We start from the raw sequence: 6,352 nt of genomic DNA, 5'->3' as shown, positions 1-6,352 counted from the left end.
GGGAGCGGGGAGCTCATCCCGGCCCTCCCCTGCTGAGGGCCGAGCCCATCCATAGGTTGGGGTGCTGGAAATCCCAGCCAGCCTGGGTTTGGACATTTCCAGGGATGGGGGAGCCACGACTTCTCTGCGAAATCTATTCCAGGGCCTCACCACCCTCACAGGGAAGAATTTCCTCCTAATATTCAGTCTAAATCACAGAATATCCTGAGTTGGAAGGGATCCACAAAGATCATCAGTCCCTCTCTTGGCCCTGTACAGACATCCCAACAATGCCACCCTGAGCATCCCTGGGAGCGTTGTCCAAACGCTCCTGGAGCTCTGGGAGCCTTGGGGCCATGCCCTGGGAGCCTGGACAATGCCAGACCCCTCTGGGGGAAAAAAAAACCTTTCCCTGATCTCCAGCCTGACCCTGGCACAGCTCCAGCCGTTCCCTGGCTCCTGTCCCTGTCACCACAGAGATCAGCGCCTGCCCCTCCACTTTCCCTCACGACGGAGTTGTAACTTCGCTGTGTCCCCTCAGTCTCCTCCAGCTGAGCAAACCAAGTGCCCTCAGCTGCTCCTCAAGGCAATTCACCATCTTCATTTCCCCTCCTTTGGACATCTCTCCTTCAGTTTGCATCCATCCCCCAGTTGTCCTGTCTCTCCAGGCCCTTGTAAATAAATAAATAGTGTCTCTTCATCTTTCTCGTCAGCTCCTTTAGGTACTGGGAGGCCAAAATTAAGTCACCCCAAAGCCTCTCCACAGTGGACACCCCTAGATCTCCCAGCTTTTCTCCAGAGCAGAGCTGCCCCATCCCCTCTAATCATTTGTGGCCTCCTCTGGACTGGCTCCAGCAGCTCCACATCCTTCTGGATCCCAGGGCTGGGGGCAGCTCTGCAGGGCAGAATTCCCCCTTCCTGCTGCCCATACTGGGATGAGCCCAGGACTTGGGGGCTGTGGGCTGGGCCATGTCCAGCCTCCCACCCGCCAGGATCTATATTTAACGATATTTTCTGCTGAAGCATCTCAGACAAAACTTGCCAGAGGAGTGATGCATCTGAGCTGGCAGTTCTTCCCAGGTGAAATGCATTTAAGAGTTGTGGATACGGTAATAACACAGGAGTGCTTGTGGCAAATGAACTGCAAAGTGTGTGGCAGAAGACACTTGAGCAAAGCCAGTAACTAATTATTCTTGCTGGTGTCTCAGGAGTCTGAATTTATAGTGATAAAGATCACTGAGTCCTGGCTGTGAAAGCTTTGAAACCGAACTGGTGACACCACAGCAGTGACAGACTCCATGTGTGTAATAGGAGAGGTCTGCAGGAAGGACCTTTTTATCCAGGAGATGGGAAAAGATGAGATTTTCTGGATCTGATAATTCTCAGTATCACCAGTTCACATAAGTGTTACTTTCTGTGGTTTTAAACCACATCTTGGGAGGGCTGCAGGAGAGATTTAACATATTTAATAGTTTTCTGTTTAAAAGATTCCATTCCTGCTTGGACAACCATCCTGTGTTCAGCCTCCTGGAAGCTTGCACAGTAATTCTCATGAGTAATAGTTCTTTAAATGAATAAGGTTTTCCAGGGTCAGAAGCAGACACTAGATCATTGACTATCCACCTCTTTTTTCTCTAATATTCCTGGAACTCTCTCATTAGGACACGATTTGGAGGTGGCGGTGATAGTAGATAGGAAATATTAGAGTGATCATCTACTCTGAAAAAAATGATTCATTTCAGGGCTGTCAAAGAGAAGTGAACCTGGCCTAATTACTCACAACAGTGTTAGAGAACAAAGCAGCAAAACCTGCTCGGAAACAGGAGCATGCAATGTTCTACCTCAATTAAACCTGGAGAAGCATCAATCAGTGTCACACAGGTGTCACAGGAGGAAACACACTGGGCTGCAGCTTCCTCAGAGCTGCTCAGGACATTAGCTCACAAATTCCAGCTGAAATCTCCCTTTCCTTTTGACTGCTGAGGAAACATCCTGATGGTATACCTTAAAAAGCTACCTGAGTTTAAAAAGAAATACATTATATTGGTTTGGGTTTTTTCCCTGACAATCATCACTGAGTTTTCATTATTTAAAAAACTCCAAATTTGGAAGAAACACATTACGAAGCAATTGTCTTCAGCAACCTGAATTAAATATGTTACCTACTGTGGGTGCAGGTGTAGAGACACACCAAGATGTCGGCACAGATTGCAATGAAACCAGTGTAATTTAATAAATTAGAAATATTTTCGTTATAATAACAGCTGGAAGTGTAGGAGGGTCCCTCCTGAGCTGTGCTTTGGGCACAGAGTGAGGCTTTGCTCACGGGAGCTCAGTGCCCAGACCCTCCAGCCTCTCTCACCCAGGAGAAAAAGAACAACTTTGACATTGGAGTCCCTGGTTTTTGACATCTGAGTCACCAATGGTTAGGAGGGAATAAAGCTGTTAATTAATCTCTGAACTCTTGGTATAGACCTTCTTCCTCTAAAATGAGGAGTTTGCTGTCCCATGCTGTCCCAGGTTGTGAAAGGTGAAAGTGCCGTTTATTGGCTGGCTTTTCCCAGCCAATAAAATTGTAAATAAATTGGTTTACCTTCAAACAATCATGGGTGCCCAGTACTGCTCATTAGACTGAAATCACCTTGCACAGACACGATTTCTGAACAGTTCCCTCCTGCATTTTTAATTTCAATTCTTGATAAATCCATTTTAGAGCCCCAGACATTTTGCACTGAGGTACCAATTCTCAATTCTCAAATCTCTAATCTCTTCCAAAAGCAGCAATTTCAAGTCTACCTCCTGCATCCTCCCCTCCTACACATCCTCCATCTCATCTTGGATGCAGCAAATATTTATTTTTCCTTAAATTTTATTGAGTTGTGAATTATATGTTGCTCCCTCCGTAGCACTTTGGAGAAATAAAACTGACAAACTGAGCTGCACAAAAAGATGAGCTAGGGAAGAAGCAAACTGAAAATATATTAAAAAAATCAGAATTATTAAATAAAAGTGCTGAAAACTCAGCAGAATTCAGTTTCCAGGCATGATGGAGGTGTATGGATTTGCCAGTTTAATGAGTGCACTTACAGGTGGTGATGGTGTTTAGGGCAGGAAGGAGGTGATGAGGTGGAAAACATTCATTACATAAAATTTTCCTTCTCTGCCTGTGGTGTTTCAGCTCAGTCTTTCTCTTTCTTTTACTCTGCCTCCATCATATTCTTTTACATCTATTTTTTTCCCTTTCCTGTGTGTTTTCACATGCAGGAATTGACCAGCCCAGGATTTGTTAAGTGTAATGAGCTTTTCAGTGCAGTGTGTTACAAACATTTGGCATTTCCTTCACACCTTTCAACCAAGCCCACAGGAATACCCTTCATGTTTTGCAAGAGAGAACAAAGGTACATTTTCTTTTCATGGTACCTGAGATCCCATATTGCATAAACCTCCCAAGCAGTGGCTCTTACTATAAAATGTCATTTTTGAAATATGACTTTGCCATTAGGCATAAAGGCCACAAACACAGCTTGATTCTTATTCTTATGATGATCAAATCCTTTAACTTTGACGTGGTGATGATTTTACTCTGATCAGTAAGATTCTTACCATGTGCAATGGTTAAAGGCGCAAGCCAAGTGAGCTCATGAGCGCTGGCTTGTGAACTGTGACACCAAGAGCGATGAGGATCAATTTTAATCACAATAATTGATCTGTTCCCTTAGTCACTCCCGGTGTCAGTCACGCATGAGGCGCAAGAGGCAGCAAATGTTAAATAGGAATTCAGGGGGTAGAACATCAGAATGAGCAAATCCACGTGTGACACAGCACAGCTGGGACTCTGACCCTGCAAGAACACTTGTCATTAAAATGCAGGTTTTAGGGTATGCAAATAAATGCAATACAAGGAATGGACTCGTATTTAAATTCTATATACACCAAAAAGAAATTAAGGTGATAAAGACACTGGGGGATGTGGGATCCTGGCTGCATCTCTGAGGCAGAAGCAGTTGGCCATGGGAGGAGGGATGATGTTATCCCTCGGGATGAGCCAGGCAGCTTGGATGGAGCAGCACTGGCACCGGGACCTGCACGCGTTGCCCACTGGCTATTTTGCTTTTCTACTTGCAGCAGATTCACCACAGAAAGAGGACTCTGCAGCTCACAATTACTGATGGTCCAAATGCTGGTGACTCACCAGATTTCCACTGCAGGTGGCTGGCAACTGCACGAGTCCAGTTCAAAGAGGGAACGACAAATCAGTCCTGGCTCTGCAGGAGAGAGATGATGGCAAAATACAGCTCTGCCCACTGTTTGGACCTGGATAAACAGGGATGTTCTGGTGGGTGTGAAAGGCCTTCTGATCCTGACAATGTTTGTACCACACATTGCATGGCTGCATCCCCAGATGAGCATTTCCATGACTCGATAAATTCACTACAAGTATAAGGTAACCATAAAACCATGGAGTGGTTTGGGTTGGAAAGGACCTTAAAACCCCTTCCCCACCCCATTCCCTGGTGCAGGGAAGGTGCAAGGACATCTTTCAGTATCCCAGGTTGCTCCAAGTCCTGCCCAAGCTGGCCTTGGCCACCTCCAGGGATAGGGCAGACACAGCTTCTCTGAGCGACTGAATGTTGTTTTGTTCAGCACTGAACTACTGGTTGTTCTTTCACCGAGACACTCCTGTAACAGTTCCACCTAAAAGACACCACTGAAAGTGGACAAAACTGAGTTTCTCTTCCACAGAAAACCCACCAAAAATTGTTCTCATTTAGAGTGCACACCAGAAATGGTATGATTTTCCAGGAAAGCAGAGTCCAATAATTAATGTTTTAGAAAAAAAAAACTGATTTTCTTATTTTTAAATTTTAGCTGTTTGGTTTTTTTTCTTTTTTTTTTTTTAATTTTTTTTTTTATTCACGGTCCTCTTAGTCATATTCCATGTTCTTTAAACATCATTGCCTTTAAGACCTTCTGGCTGTCCTTTGAAATGTTGCCATCTCCTTCAAAGTTTCATGGCAAGAAAACTTCTTCCACCATGGGCATTATTTATCTGAAGCACCAGAGGGATTTCTCCTGTCTTTTTGTGGAACAATGAAGACAAACAGGACTGTAATGCCCAGGATGAATTGTTTAGGAATTCAGAGCAAACCAGAGGATCTGAAAGGCAGCAACCAGAGGGCACGAAAGAATCAGTTCAATAAAACCATTTAATTCTCCAATAGCAGCATTAATAATCTGATTCTCCACCTCTGAGGTCCCCCAGATTGTGTCATTTTCAGAAAAATTGGTGTAAATCTAAGTTAGGTCTTTTTGAAAGCCAATAGGACAGGGAAAACCAAAGGGTTCTACATCACTTGGCTAATTTATTTTTACTACTAAGTTTTTTTCCCTGTTCTATTACCATGAATTTCCTGAATAAGCTTCATTTCCAGCTTATCTCTGCCAGGAGCACTGGCACCTTCTACTGAGCTGTGCTGGTTGTGTTCTGCAATGGTTTGTGGATGTGGATGTTCAATTTAAAATAGGGACGTGGGATTTCACTCAAAATAGATTGAGGAAAACAAACTGCTAGTTCTGAAAAAGATTTGAGTGTTTATTTTTTTCCCTAAAATGCCTTCTGTCTGTTCTTAAACAGATTAATATTTAGCCTTTGAAAATACTCTGTTAACCACTGAGCAAATGAGAAGCCTGGGACAGATTTCAGGAGAAAATTAAACTTAGTGTAACAGGGAAGTGATTTTTCTTCTGGAAAAAGACTAGTGGAAAGAAGCAGTTAAAAAAACCAGCATGAAGATAAAAAATCAAAAATATTTATTTTTAAAAATTAACCTCCTTTCAATAATAAATCAATACAGCAGCCAGGAATGGCTCTGCCACTACTTGGGGTTGTATAACTGTGGTTAAACTCAGCCCAGCCTTGGAGGAAGACAAGAAACTCCAAAGGCTCAGAGACTTCAAAAGCTTTTATGTGGGATAGCATTTTTTTTCAAGGTAAAACGGTGTTTTTATATCCTTGCTTTACCTTTTGTAGCATTTTAATTTGGGGCATTTAAGAAATAATCCTCCACAGTACTTTCAGGGCTTTCCCCCTTTTTTCCCCAGCTGTTATCATGTGGCAGGGAACCTCCAGGAGCCTACGTGACTGCTCTGTGCTCCGGGGATTCAGATTTCTGCTGCCAGGGCTGTCTGTGCTGTGTCGAGTGTTTCAAACATGTTTTCTCAATGATGATCAAAACAAATCCTTCCTCTCAGTGCAGCATTTATCAGAGCTGCTGATTCTCTGAAGGAATCGCTCAGCATTTGTCATTCTTTGGGATTGCTGCAATATTGCACAACTCAGTAAATAATAATACTGGGCTCCGCTGCAGCTCTT

The sequence above is a fragment of the Anomalospiza imberbis genome, chromosome 14 (assembly GCF_031753505.1).
Source record: "Anomalospiza imberbis isolate Cuckoo-Finch-1a 21T00152 chromosome 14, ASM3175350v1, whole genome shotgun sequence".
NCBI lineage: Eukaryota > Metazoa > Chordata > Aves > Passeriformes > Viduidae > Anomalospiza > Anomalospiza imberbis.
This window is presented reverse-complemented; position numbering follows the sequence as displayed.